Here is a 15,533-nt window from a genome sequence, read left to right as displayed (position 1 = left end):
GCCTGGAAATGGCTTTCAGTAAAATATCCTAGCAATTCACCAAACTAAAGTCTAGAATGTTTTGCTATTAGCAACCCTCCTTTTTAAAATTAAAATCTTCTCCAATTGGTCATTTAAACAAGGATAGAACAGCCACACAGACTCATTTTAAAGTAGATTTTGTCTTATTCATTTGAATTCATCTGAGGTCGCTTTTCTCTCCCGCAAAAAGTGAGCCTCCAAGTAGCTTTCCCCAAAATTGCTTAGCAAAATTTTGGATGCCTGGACAACATGTTAAGTAAGTTTAGGCAATATAAAAGAAAGTTGTGAGGAGATGGACTAAAGAAAGATCAAGAAAGCAAGAAGACATGAAGAAATGGGTTGCAGTCCTGTCCACAACCGTGGCAATCTCCCTGTTGTTGACAAGATTATTATTTAGATCACTGGCGAAAAACACAATGAAATGGCCAAAAGGGCCCACAAAATTACCGATAATCGGAAATATGCACCCGCTATCCAATGGTGGAGATTTGATCCATGTCACATTGGCCAAACTAGCCCGAATCCATGGTGATGTGATGACAATTTGGTTAGGAAGTTGGTGGCCGATGATCATAGTAAGCAATATCGATCTCGCTTGGGAAGTGCTAGTCAACAAATCGAACGACTATGCCGCTCGTAGCGTGCTATTCACCAATAAACTTTTCACTGCAAATGGGAACACAATTGCTTCCTCCAACGCTGGCTCTCACTGGCTGGCACTCTGGCGAGACCTTCAGAACGGCCCTCTCGGCCCTCTCAACATCTCATCCCAAACCCAGTTGCAAGAAAGCGACATATGCCTCATGATCCGGAACATGAAAGAGCAAGCTGGCCGGAATTCCGGCGTTGTCAAGCCATTTCGTCGTATAAGGCTAATGACGATCCGACTACTGAGTCGCCTTTGTTTTGGATCCGTTCAAAGATGAATTGTTCTTGGTTGGGATGGATAAAGCAGTGGAAGATGCTATCAGATTAGGCAGCCATGGTCATGTCGTGGATGCATTTCCGTTTGCTCGGCACATACCTTTTCTCAACCGAACCTTCAAACAGGTCATCGAAGTGAAGCTAAACATTGAAAAATTGATACGCCCACACCTCTCATCGCCACCTCCGAATTCCTAGCTGCACTTCCTCCTGTCACAAAACTTTCCGGAACAAGTCACGATCTTCAGCTTGTTCGAAATGTTCCTTCTTGGCGTGGATAGTACCGCTTCCACTACTCTATGGGCACTTGCATTCCTAATTCACAATCCTCAAATCCAAGACAAGCTCTATAAAGAGATTACAAATATAAACATTGAAAGTGGCAACCACGAGAGGGTGGTGAGGATTGAAGAGATGAGAAAGTTGCACTATCTACAAGCCGTGGTGAAGGAGACAATGAGGATGAAACCGATAGCGCCATTGGCTGTGCCTCACATGGTGGCGAAGGAGACCAAGTTGATGGGAGAGACGATGGGGGTCGGCACGGAAGTGATGGTGAACATTTACGCAGTGTACCATGACCCCAAGTTGTGGGACCCTACCGTTTTTGGCCCGAGAGGTTTTGGGGCAATGGTGGAGAAAGTAAGGGAGGGTTGGAGAAAGGGTTTGTTCCCTTTGGAGGAGGGATGAGAGTTTGTGCAGGAATGGAGTTGGCTAAGATTCAAGTTCCCTTTGCCGTTGCTAATGTGGTCAATGTTTTTGCTAGTCAAGTGCTGTTGACGGTCAACTGCAAGATCTGACGGAGGAGCTAAACTTTGTTGTGGTGATGAAGACCCCGCTTGTAGCCCGCATCTTGTCTCGTAACATTTAAAAATTGTTATGCCCCACCCCCATAGTAACATGATGAGGGGTCTTCCAGTTTGTAAATGGTTTGTGGTGTAGGACTTTTGGGGTTGATTGGCAGGTGTTTTGAGAGGGGGTTAGTGTTTTCTGGTTTCATGGGATCAGAGATTGTTGTGGGAAGGGTTGTGGAAGGAGGATGTTAGAATTTCTGTTTGGTCTGCTCAGATCTCGTTCTCTTAGCTTTAATTGATTTTTTTTTGGATGGTAGGGGAATATCTGAGTGTGTTGAGGGACCTTGGTCCTTCGCGGCTTGAGGGATTTATCCCTTTGTGAATGTGTAATCACCACCGAATCTCTTTAGAGTCCTTGTATTTTTGTTATATGTTTAGAGTTGGTTAGCCATCAGGTAGAGGTTGAGTTTATCTAGAATACTAGTTTGTTTTATCTAGATTCGTATAGAAGAGTTTGTTATTAGGAGAAACTTAGAGTTTGATTTTATCTAAACTTGGTTGAAGTTATCCAACCGAGCTGGCAGACTTGATGTATATAATAAAGTACTTGTGAATAAAATTTTTAGAGTGCTTCTTTAACGTTTAAATTTTTTGTTGGATCTGATGTTTCTCTTTTGCAAATAATTTCCCTCTTCTAGGTTCACATTTGGTATCAGAGCGAGGTGTTCGGTCTGAATACTGGTTTGTTCTTGGATTTGCTTCGAGGGAATATCGAGGCGGAAATACGGATTTGTTCTTTGGTTGCTTCGAGGTGATATCGAGGTCGAAGAAGAGATGGCGGACAGTGTTGGTATGTTGCCGGGAATTGAAAATCTCAACAATACCAATTACATCTATTAGAAGCTGTACTTGGAGTCATATCTTCGAGGCCAAGATCTATGAGAGAGAGTGAATGACAATGACACCGAGGCACCAGAAGAGGAAGTGGATATGCTACGGAAGTGGAAGTCCGTGCCGAAAAAACATTGTACGTATTGAAGGCGTCAATACAGAAGGAGTTGACCGAGCAGATTAGAGATGCGAAAACTCTGAAAGAAGCGTGGGAGGAATTCTCATCTCTCTTTTCACGGGCGAACGATGCAGGGTTGCAATTCTTGGAGAATGAGATCGGTTCATTAACACAAGGTAATTTATCAATCTTTGATTATTTTATGAAAGCTAAAAACTTATGTAATGAGATGTCTCAATTAGATGAGAAGTCTAAGATTAGTGAAAGCCGGATGCGGAGAATGATGATCTGTGGCCTGAGGCCCGAGTTTAGTGGATTTATCACCGTTATACGTGGTTGGCCAACGCAACCATCTCTCCTGGAGCTGAAGAATCTCTTCATTAACCAAGAGAAAGTAAGGAAGTGCTTGCGTTGAATAGCAAGCGAAAGTGACAGAAAAATAAGAAGCCGAAGGATGGCTATAGGAAAGGTTCCCCAGAAAAAACCTGTCAGATGCTATTACGGTACCTCAAAAGCTCTAAAAGCCAATTAATTAAGAAAAGACAAGCTAAATTTGTGCAATTATTAAAACATGGGAGTTGCTAAGGCATTTCGCATAGCGTCTGTTGCATGAGAGCAGCCACATAGTCCCAGATTTTGCCTCATTCATTTAATTCATATGAGGTGGGTGCTCTCTCATGCGATAGACACTCCACGAAATGCCCTTTGTGATGGAAGCTAGCAAATCCCTTAAAATATGGTAGTGTCAATATCAATAGCCAAGTCCTCCAAAACTACCATGTTGTTGGTCCACACTGCTTACGTAAGTTATCCTCGTAAAAAATTAATAGATTACTCGGACAAATAATCCTTAAGTAGAGTCCAAACCACCCTAAAAAAAATCAGAAGGCCGTCTTGAATACCCCTCCCTCCCTCCCTCCCCCCCCCCCCTCCCCTCCCCTCCCAAAAAATAAAATAAAAAATAAACCAAGTGCATGGCCGCCGCCACTTAGGATAACACTGCACATATGGCCGTCTGCATAAGCATTACTCATATCATTTTTCTTGTTTTTGTTCTGTTTTTCTCATGTTAAACCACTGTCTTCCATTGCACAAAGCCTTCAATCACAATTTAATCGCATTTAAATTGCTTTAAACACTTTCTAATCATTGTTATTATTCTGCAAACCACTATTTTTGTAAGATAAACCACTATTTCACTACGATAAATCACTATTGAACGGCCACTAAATGAGTGTTTATAAGTGGTTTATATAGCTTCTGCGGTTTATGTAACCTAAACCACTACTGACGATTATAAACCACTAAATGAGTAGTTGTTTATAGTCCTGAGTAGTGGTTAAGAATCCTCAGTAGTGGTTTATAATCGTCGATAGTGGTTTATAATCGTCCATAGTGGTTTATTTAGGCTTAGCAGTGGTTTAGAGTGTTTATTAGTTGTTTATATAGGTTAACAGTGGTTTAGAGTGTTAGAAGCGCTTTACACCGGGTAAGCAGTGGTTTATAGTGTTTATAAGTGGTTTATATAGGGTAAGAAGTAGTTATAGTATTTATAAGTAGTTTATATCGGGTAAGCAGTGGTTTAGAGTGTTTATAAGTGATTTATATAGGGTAAATAGTGGTTTAGAGTGTTTATAAGTGATTTATATAAGCCTAGCAGTGGTTTAGAGTGCTTATAAGTGGTTTATACAGGGTAAACAGTGGTTTAGAGTGTTTATAAGTGTTTAATATAGGGTAAACAGTGGTTTAGAGTGTTTAGAAGTGGTTTAGATAAGCCTAGTAGTGGTTTAGAGTGTTTATAAGTGATTTATATAGGGTAAGCAGTTGTTTAGAGTATTTATAAGTATTTAATATAAGATAAGCAGTGGTTTAAAGTGATTATAAGTGGTTTATATATGCTTAACAGTGGTTTAAAGTGTTTATAAGTTGTTTATACATGCTAAGCAGTGGTTTAAATAGGTAAGCAGTGGTTTATATAGGGTAAGCAGTTGTTTAGATTATTTACAAGTGGTTTATATATGGTAAACAGTGGTTTAGTATGTTTATAAGTGATTTATATAGGGTAAACAATGGTTTAAAGTGTTTATAAGTGGTTTATATAAGCCTAACAGTGGTTTAGAGTGTTTATAAGTGATTTATATAAGCCTAGCAGTGGTTTAGAGTGTTTATAAGTGTTTTATATAGGTAAGCAGTGGTTTAGAGTGTTTATAAGTGTTTAATATAGTGTAAGCAGTGGCTTAGAGTGTTTATAAGTGTTTAATATAGTTTTTAAAATGAACGCAACACCATAGAATGATCCAAACCATCCATTTGATGGGCCACAAAGGTTGCATATATATCTCCAAATATCATTTCCATAGGCTGATCCTAGCCCTTCAATCTAAATAGCAACTACATATTATGCAACTCCCCTCTCTCTCTCTCCATCCAGTTTTTTCAAAATGAACTATGGCCCACACCATAAGATGATCCAAGCCGTCCATTTGATAGGCCACATCTTAAATAGGTTGTGTCCCAAAAAGCCAATACCATATGATGATCCTAACCCTCTGATATAAAGAGAAACTGTTTATTATGGAAACCTCTATAGATTGGAGGGTTGCGATCATCCTAGGCAAATGATATTTTGGGGCACTACCTATTTACATTGTGGCCCATCAAATGGATTGTAATAGTCGCACATAGGAAGCAGAGAGAGAAAGTTCCTGGGTTATATGTGTAGACCCCCATTTCTTGTGTAGACGTGTTTTCTGCTGAAAAACAAAACCGATGTGGGATCTCATATGGATGGTTTGAATCATCCTATGGTCTAGACCATACACTTCATTTTCAAAAATATGGGTGGGGCCTACAATTGGACCTTAATGTTACTATACGAACCACACTATAGAATGATCCAAACCATGGACGGGTTGGATCATCCTATGGTGTGGACTATACACTTCATTTTGAAAAATATGGGTGGGTCCTACGATTGGGCCTCAAAGTTACTATACGACCAACTCCATAGGATGATCCAAACCATCCATTTGATGGGCCACAGTGTAAATAGGTTGTGCCCCAAAAATCATTTCCATAGGATGATCGCAACCCTCCAATCTATAGAGGTTGCATAATATGTAGTTTCTATATAGATCAAAGGGCTAGGATCAGCCTATGAAAATTATATCTTGGGACACAACCTATATACTTTGTAGGCCATCAAATGGACGGTTTGGATCGTCCTATGGTGTGGCGTTCATTTTGAAAAGTATGGCAACGTTTTCAGTTTCCTGTTGGGCCCACCAACTGTTCTCGTTGGTGAGAGAGAGAGAGAGAGAGAGAGAGAGAGAGAGAGAGAGAGAGAGAGAGGTTGGGAAATGCGCCATATATGTTAAGTCTAACGTTTAGATGTTTGAGTTTTCAAATTGAGGACGTTTTCGTCCGAAACCCACCCAAACCTGTCAGCATCACTTTAAATTGGTAATTTGGAAAACACCCCCTTGCCACGCCATAGTCAGTACAAAGCCTTTTTTTTTAGTCATTTAAGTTCACAAAGGCACGTTTTTCTTCCTTGGGTCACCCAATTGTAGTCTAAATGTGTAGTCATGATTCTCATGAATACAATAAAGTGGGGCTTACTCAGGGAAGAAAAGGGAGACAAAAAATATGACGTCAAGATTAATTAGGGGTGCAACTTGGGCGGGCTCAACCGAAACCCGACAGGTTCAACTCGGGAAAAAGTCGGGTTGGGTTGAGTTTGCGTAGGGTTCGGCTTGGGTTTTCTCAACCCGGGTTGAGTTCGGGTCAGGTTCGGGTTGAGGGCTTGGGCAACCCGACCCGACCCGAGTGAACCCTACTTTTTTAATAATTTTTTTAATTTTTTAAGCTAAAAATCTCGGGTTCAAGTCGGGTTGGGGTCAGGTTCAGATTGACAAAAAGGATTCCTCGGGTCGGGTCGGGTTGAACCTTGTCGGGTTGGAACTTGGGTCGGGTCAGGTTCGGGTTGACCAAATGGTTGCTCGGGCGGGTTGGCCTCAACCCGACCCAACCCTACCCGAGTTGCACCCCTAGTCAAGAACCCAATATAAAGGGAAATGATATCAACACAACCATGATTTTTTCTTAATTGTACTAACTCATCTTCTCTTTTATTATTTAAAGAGCTGTCAAAGGTTCCCAATTAATTAAGAAAAGTTAAGCTAAATTTGTGCAATTATTAAAACATGAGAGTTGCATAAGAGAGCAGCAAAATAGTCCCAGATTTTGTCTCATTCATTCAACAGACGCTCCGCGAAGCCATGGACGCTAGCAAATCGTTTAAAACATGGTAGCGTCAATATCAGTAGCCACACCGTCCAAAACTACCGCTTTGTTGGTCCTCACACTGCTTATGTTATCCTCCAAACAAAGGAATAGATTACTCGGACAAAAAATCCGTAGTCCAAACTCGAAGGGGACCCTCAAAAACGTTCAAAACGCCATATTGAATAGTCTCCCCCACTAAAAACACGTTCAAAACGCCTTCTTGAATAGTCTCCCCCACTAAAAACACGTTCAAAACACGCCATCTTGAATAGTCTCCCCCACTAAAAACACGTTCAAAACGCCATCTTGAATAGTCTCCCCAACTAAAAACACGTTCAAAACACGCCATCTTGAATAGTCTCCCCCACTAAAAACACGTTCAAAACGCCATCTTGAATAGTCTCCCCCACTAAAAACTAAAAACACGTGCATGGCCGCTTAGGATAACACTGCACATATGTCCCTCCGTGTTAGCACTACTCAGATACACTCAGTCCCCTACTCTTAAATACCACTCTCTCCAACATAAGAAAGACAGAAAGAGACAGTAGTGGAGGAAGCAAAAGGCAAAGCAAAAATCAACCACCAAAAGGCTCAAAAGATCATAAGCTTCACAAACACAAGGAGAGACATCTAGCTCTCCCTTTCCCATCTCTGGTGAATGCTAGGCGGCCATCATGGTATTTTCTTTAACTCATGTCATCTCCGGCAGCGAAAATGGCCAAAGTGCCCCATTCGAATTCCAATCGCCTCCTATTGACATTCCAACGAGCTCTACAACAGAACAGACTAGTCTTTTGTTCTTGTCTCTTCGTCCTTCGTTCTTGTCTTTTGGGTTGCCACCTAAAATATTGTGAATGGCCCCTTGATTTTGGAAAACTAAAGTTCTCAATTTCTTTTAAACTAAAACCTCCTTCCCTCTCTAACATCAAAACACTAGAGAGTTTACCAAGTTTCTGAATCTCTTATTCCCCCACCCATTTCGTTTTAGATGGATATAATTTAGTTGAAGGATTTGAATTTTGAAAGATATGCTAATTGGAGGAAATTCACTTAGCCGACCCCAACTAGTTTGGGACAAAGGCTTTGTTGATGTTTGTGATGTATGCTAATTGGAGGAAACTTCTCAAAAGCTTAAATCCTTACTACTTATCTCCAAAAACACAAAATAGTCAAAAGCCCTTTTTGATAACGACACCCCTTACAAGTTTTATAAACTTAAGCTCGGTCTGAAAATCCCACTCCATAGTAGGGGTGCAACTTGGTTCGGGTTCAACCCGATTTTGGCTCAAGTTGGGTTGGCATTTTCTCGGGTTGCGTCGGGAAAAACCAACCCTATTTAAATTTAGGTTGGGTTAGGGTTGAGGCCTTGGCAACCCGACCTTTGTCTTCTAATTTTATCATGATTTTCTACGGATTATGTTTTCTTTCTTGTATTTTTCTGTTAGGCCTTACATGAAACCGATCCCAACCCGACTCAACCCGACCCGATTTGGAGGCAGGTTGGATTAGGGTTCACCATCCTCAACCCGAGGCTCGGGTCGGGTCGGGTTGGGGTTGAGGGAATGCTATCTCGGGTTGGGTTAGGGTTGGCCTCAACCCGACCCAACCTGACACAAGTTGCACCCCTACTCCATAGTCCATACAGGGTTTTAAATTTATTACCAATTTTTTTTTTATACGGACACCCATCTAGAAAAAAATAACTTCCCAATAGTAGGACCGGGTATTACAGCCCATGCTGGTAGACCTGGCAAATGTGACCCGTGCTTGCGGGTCGACCCAACCCACCCGCAAATTTGCGGGTACGGGTGGGGTTTTTAGTGACCTACCAAAACCGATCCGCAGGTGACCCAACCCGCAAAAACACGGGTCGGTCGGGTCAACACGCGAGCATCCCGCGGGTTTGTGGATTTTTTTAACGTTTTTATTTTAAAAGAGAAAATGCGTGTAAGCATGCCTTTTTTCATGTTTGAACTCATTTGACAAGTCAAATAAAGAATGCCCTTATTTCCTTCATATTTAAAACATCTGCCTCATTTAAGTATGAGAATATCCTTGAATACCTCTATATTTAGAAATGCATGCCATTGAGCCCTAAAACGAGCTCTTCTTCTTTCCATTTGTCTTTTTTCCCCAAAAACTCCAAGAACCCATTTTTCCCTCAAATTCCTTCCGCAAATGGCCGAATCTCACCAAAGACGCCAAATCCCTTGTCACCCCTCAAGAAATATCATATTTACAACCTGATTTTCCATAAAAGAAAACCGAAAATCCCCTTTGATTGATACGCCCTGACGTCTTTTTTTTCCTTCTCTATAAAAACCGACCTAAGCAATCCTCTAGGGACATCAAATGGACGGTTTGGATCATCCTATGGTGTAGTATGTACCGTCCCTTTTGAAAATTAGGGGGTGAATTCATACATAGAAAACACTGTTTCAGAAAAAATTGAGGGTCAACCCGCGGGTCGACCCGACCCACCCGCACTGGGTACGGGTCACCGGTAGGAATGCGGGTCAACCCGACCCGACCCACCCGTTTGCCAGGTCTACATGTTGGGCTACTTTATTCTCACATCTTTCATTTTCTAAGTGGTTATCATCAACCTTCCCACGAGTGGCACCCGTAGTGCCACATCCTTGAATCAATCCGACCAGATGGTATTTTGATAATTCGGTCCCACTCCACCGATTGACTTTAAAAATAAGCATGCTTTGATGGGAAAATCTTCAATAGCTGCCCATCCTCCTAGGCTTCAGTATGTCCATGTTGCTCTTCACGTCCATCAAATGCCAGCATGGCAGATAGTTTCGTGGACCAAGTCCAAATGAACTGATAGTCAACAACTCGGTCTTTCTATGACCGCGCGCCTAAACCCAAAATTGACTGTAAAGGCTACAAGAGGAAATCAAGAAGGGGTTGTGGAAAGATTTGCAAGGAGAACAGACTAGACTTTCGTTCTTTTCACTTCCTCCTCCGTTCTTGTTTTTTGGGTTACCACCTAAAATATTGTGAATGGCCCCATATCTTGGAAAACTAAAGTCGTCAATTTCTTTACAACTAAAACCTCCTTCCTTCTGTCACATCAAAACACAAGAGTTTACCAAGTTTACTAATCTCATATCCCCCCCCTCCCCCCCCAAAATTCATTTTAGATGGATATAATTTAGTTGAAGGATTTAAAAGATATTCTAATTGGAGGAAACTTCTCAAAAGCTTAAATCCTTGCTACTTATCTCCAAAAGCCCAAAGTAATCTAAAGTCCTTTTTTATAATGACACCCCATACAAGTTTTATAAACTTAAGCTCAGTTTGATAATGGCACTCTATACACGGTTTTTAAATTTTATACCCATTTTTTTATAAGGACACCCATTTAGTAAAAAAAAAATATAATTCCTAGTGGTGGGGCTGGGTATTACAACTGTAGACACCCCATTTTGACCGGGCCCTAAAGTCCCTAAAATAAAGTCGAGGTCTCGGAGTTGAAAAAATTCCTGAAGAATGGACCCAAAATGAGAAGAAGGCTTGAGTTTCTGAGCATCTTATTGCGTGCATTCGTTGGTACAAATTCCCCAGGAGATTGTTAGTGTTCTCAGGGATACTCCTGCAAAATTTCATTGCAATCGGACGGAAAATGTAAAATAAGACAAGCAGAGTTTGTGCAGTAATCAAAGCTGGGTTGTGTTAGGATATGAATTATCAAAGCTTGGTTGTGTAGATATCACCCTCCTTTTTCTATAAAAGACAATACTCAAAAAGAGGGGATTTGCCATTTGTTACAAGGGTAATTTGGTAATTCTGTTATTGCTTCTGTTGTAAGCAATCTCTAAGAATATTTGGATCAAATTAGAAGGCTAGGATTGTGTAGCGGGAAAGGAATCTTCCTTTTTATTTCTCCCTTTTGTTTCCCGAGCCCCCCCTGCTAGTATGAAAAACATAATGATAAATGCATAGGGAGGGGCTGTCCAAGTAAAGAAGAGTGGGGGGGGAATTCATCATTTCCCGTTAAATAGACCATCAGGCTGGGGCAAAGAAAAAAAGAAAAAAAGAAAAAAAGAGGAAGAGGCGGTTTTCTTCTTCATTGTTTTAGCTCCCCAGCAGAGAGAAAAGGAGAGAGGCCGGTCGTCTTCTCCGGCCATCTCTTTTGGCTGTCGGCAAGTGTCCCCTACCAGCTTTTCCTCCATTCATCTCCATCATTTTCTACAACATCGAACCCTCCTTCCATCTTCATCCTTTTATTCCACCCTCCACCACCAAATCTCAGCCACCGAGGGGGAGTAGAAATTGCAGAGGAGAGGGTAAACCAACTCAGCCCAACCATCTTCCACCTCTACCCAAATCAGCCCCCATTAAACCCATTTTCGATTTGAAAAACCGCAGAGGGCGATTTGCAGAGGGAGGAGCTCTCATCTCCGCTGACCTTCGCCGCTACCACCTTCGGTCTTCGTATTCTCCGGTGAGAAACCCCAAATCTGGCCACCTTCGAACCACCATCTCCTTCCCATCTACCCTAATGAGCTCCCTCTCAAACCCCTTTTTCTACTGATCCGTAAGACCCTAAATCTAAACCCCAACCTTCATTCCATTTAAACCCACTCCATCTCCTCTTTCAATCTCACACCATTGCGTGATCCCATCCCCTCATTATCACCATCACTACCCCTGTTTTCCTCACCTTCTCCTATTCACCATTTCTGCTACCTAAAACCCTCGTCAAACCCTCTTCCATTTGATTTCTTTCTTCTTCTTTTTTTTTGGTGCAAAATCAGAGATAGAAAGAGGAAGAAAGAGAGGTTCAGGTTCCTCTTCCAGAAGCCTTGCCAGTGCCGATCATCTTCTCACGGCATCGCTTGCACCATCCGAGGTTCCTCTGCTTAGTTTTTCTGCCCAAATTCAGGTAATCTTTCATTTCATTACAAATTTGGTATTGGCGCTACATGGGTTGTTGCAAATATGACATTGGAACTATCTTGAATTGGATATTTTGCTAATTGTGTTGATCCCATACCAGATTTAATCTTCGCATTACTATGAATGGGTTGCTGCACTGAATCTGCTATTGGTATTACCATGAATCTGGGCACTGTACCTGATGTGTTTGTCTTATGTTGGATATGATATTAGCACTACTCATATTCTGATGATAGTATTAAAGTTGTTTCTCGTACGTTGTTTTGATATCAACCCAGTTATGCCTTGATGGTTATACAAAATAATCTTGATGGTTTCCATTTGATAAAATTGTTTTGGATAAGCTCGATGGCTCTTTGTATCTTCCATATTGTTCAAATTAATAAAGTTTTCATTGGAACTTTCGTAATCTTAGGAAGCCATCTCGGCAATAAGAGATAAGATGAGTTAGTGTAATTTTTGAAACCATGGTTGTTGTGATGTTGTTTTCATTAGGCAAGAGATATTTTGCATTACTGGTTTTGGGTAATGATATTTTGCATATTATTGAAGAGGCATTGCCTAATTTTAATAACTGTACAGAACTAAATTGTTTCTCTCTCATGGACTAAGACGGTTGAGGCTGTTGTTTAATACAATCGTCGGAACTGATTGATGAGTTCATTAGCTTCTTCATAGGTGGAAGCTGATGCTTTGTATTTCCAAAAGTTGTTTAGACCCACCTTACCCTTTTGTATTTTGGATACTCCCTGTCAACTTTTGGAAACTACGATAACTTTGTTGGCATTCATTTAGTGGATGATAGGAATAGCAATTCCAATTATGGTAATATGGTGTTGGTTTAAAACACAAAAGTGATGTCATCACAATCATACTTTGGCAAAGTCATTGATTGTTTGGTCTGCTGTTGTTTTCAAAGCCGTCAAAAAGCCAGAATAAACTGGCTTAACTCTGAAGACTGTAACTCAGCCTTCTTCCACTCTGCTATGAAAACCCGAAGAAATCTTAACTGCATAATGGGCCTCACTCTCCCTGATGGAAATTTAACATCAAACCCTGACCGGATCTCTGAAACGCTTGTGTCCTATTATCAACATTTGCTAAACTCTCAGAATACTAATTCTCATCCCATAAACATCCTTGATCCTATTCGCAAGCTGAGCCCTGAACAAGCATCCCTCCTATCCAGAAAAATCTCTAAAGATGAAATTGAATATGTTGTGAAATCTAGTGATGGGGACAAAGCCCCTGGTCCTGATGGTTTCAACGGGAAGTTTTTCCAGAGCTTTTGGTATCTTATTGGTGAAGACTTCATTAGAGCTATCCAGTACTTCTTTAACACCAGTAACCTCCTCCCTGAATTTAATGCTACATTCATATCCCTTATTCCTAAAACCATCAATGCTTCCTCTCCTGAAAGCTTCAGACCCATATCCTTGTGTAATTTTCTTTATAAAACCACAACAAAGGTCCTTGCTAACCGCCTTCGAAATGTTATGAATTACCTCATCAGCCCCAACCAATCTGCATTCATAAAGGGTAGGCTTATCCAAGACAACATCCTTCTAGCCCAAGATCTTGTCCACAAGTTTCATCACAAGTCCCTCGTCCTCTTCATGGAAAAGCTTGGTTTCAATGAGATTTGGTGTAGATGGATAAGGCAATGCATCCAAACTGCTTACTTCTCTGTTTTGATAAATGGCTCTCCCCATGGATTCTTTCCTTCCTCTAAAGGCCTAAGGCAAGGAGACCCTCTTTTCCCTTGCTGTTTTGCATTTGTATGGAAATGTTTTCTCTCATCTTTGATTCTGCTCTTCTCTCTGGAAAATTCTCAACCCCATTCTCTCGGGGAACCGTCTCTATCTCCCACATTTTATTTGCAGATGATGTTCTGGTGTTTGCTGATGCTAATCTTGAGAACTCTAGAGGCATAAAAGAGTACATCAATATGTTTAACTCCTGCTCTGGTCTGAGTGTTAATGTCAACAAAAGTGAAATTTACTTCACAGCTGGAGATTTACGCTTCAAAAATCAAATAGTCTCAACCCTGGGTTACCCGGAGGGAAAACTTCCTATCAAATACCTTGGGCTCTCCTTAATCACTACAAGGCTCTCCACTGCTGACTGCCAGCCTCTCCTTGGAAAAATTCAAAAGAAAATTGCTATGTGGTCTAACAAGCTCTTATCAAGATATGGTAGAATCGAGCTCACAAATTCTGTCCTTAATGCTTTCCAACTCTAGTGGTCTGCCTCCTTTCACGTCCCCTCTGAAGTGCTTAATCGAATCGAAAGGATTCTCAGAAATTACATTTGGGCTGGGAATAGTCAACAGAGATCCTACCACAATGTGGGATGGGATGTAATGTGCATGCCTAAAGCTGAAGGAGGAATGGGCCTCCGAAAACTGCAAGATATCAACCTGGCCTGCAAGTTCAAGCAACTGTGGAACCTTATCAAAGGCAACAACACTCTCTGGTCCCGCTGGTTCAATGAAAAATATGTTAGAAATTGAAATTTCTGGACCATCAAAGCCCCTTCGATCATGTCTTGGGGAGCCAGAACTGCTTTCAAGCACAGAGACATGGCCAAAAACAGTATCTGCTACATTGTTGATGATGGTAAGGGAATTGACTTCTAGACTCAGCCTTGGCACCCAGATGGACCAATATTTCAACAATACCTGAAGGCCATACCTTGAGAGCTACCCCTACCAATATTAGTGTTGATCAGATATTCTCTAATTGCTCATGGGATCAAACTCTCATCCAAAGTCTCCCAGGTATTCACAGTATTCTTAAAAAATCCATTCTTATTCCAGGTTCAGGCAATAAAGCGGTTTGGAAACCCACCTCGAATGGCAAATTTACTTTGAAAAGCGCTTGGAATCTCCTTCGCTCCAAATCCCAAAGGGTCCAATGGTTCTCATCCATCTGGTTCATCCCCAAACATAGTTTCATAGGTTGGCTTGCTATCCAAAATAAGCTTACTTCTCGAGACAGATTGGTTTTTCTTGGCCCAAACAGAGAGACAAGATGTGTTCTCTGCAATTCCAGGAGTGAAAGCACTGATCACCTGTTCTTCCGATGCTCATTCTCAGCTTGGATATGGAGATCCGTGCTTTGGAGATTCTCTATTCGTCGAAAACCCTTCAAATCCCTGAAAGATGAAGAGGACTGGATAAGGAATAACTTCAAAGGTAAGCTGCAAGCTACCACTACTCTCAGAATTGCTTTCAATGCAGCCATTTACCATATATGGCTCGAAAGGAATTCTCGAATCCACGAATTGAAATCCACTCACAAGCAGAGTATACTCTCTGATATTCTCTTCTCCATTAGAACCAGATGTATCCACCTCCATCTAGATGAAGCTCCATCTTTCAGAGGGAAATGCCTAGCCAGTAATCTTCACCTCTCCTGTTTAAAGGCCACAAAACCAGCTAAGTTCTGTTCCTGGGTCCCTCCAGCCACCCACGTTGCTAAGCTTAACACAGACGCATCTCTTTCTGATGTTGGGGGAGGTTTAGGAGGATTAATTAGAGAAGGCTCCGGCAAGATTACAGCTGCTTTCTCCAAGATAGA

General features: G+C 41.4%; 1 pseudogene; it reads left to right on the top strand.

The window, feature by feature from the left end:
- The first annotated feature begins 482 nt into the window (after nt 1–482).
- LOC143885761 ((S)-canadine synthase pseudogene) lies at nt 483–947 on the top strand (annotated as a pseudogene).
- Nucleotides 948–15,533: the final 14,586 nt, after the last annotated feature.

Source organism: Tasmannia lanceolata, unplaced genomic scaffold, assembly GCF_043159265.1.
Source record: "Tasmannia lanceolata isolate RefF3 unplaced genomic scaffold, GAP_Taslan_0.1 ptg000009l, whole genome shotgun sequence".
In the NCBI taxonomy this organism is placed as follows: Eukaryota; Viridiplantae; Streptophyta; class Magnoliopsida; order Canellales; family Winteraceae; genus Tasmannia; species Tasmannia lanceolata.
Note: the sequence above shows the minus strand (reverse complement) of the source record. Positions and strands in the feature narration are given on the sequence as shown.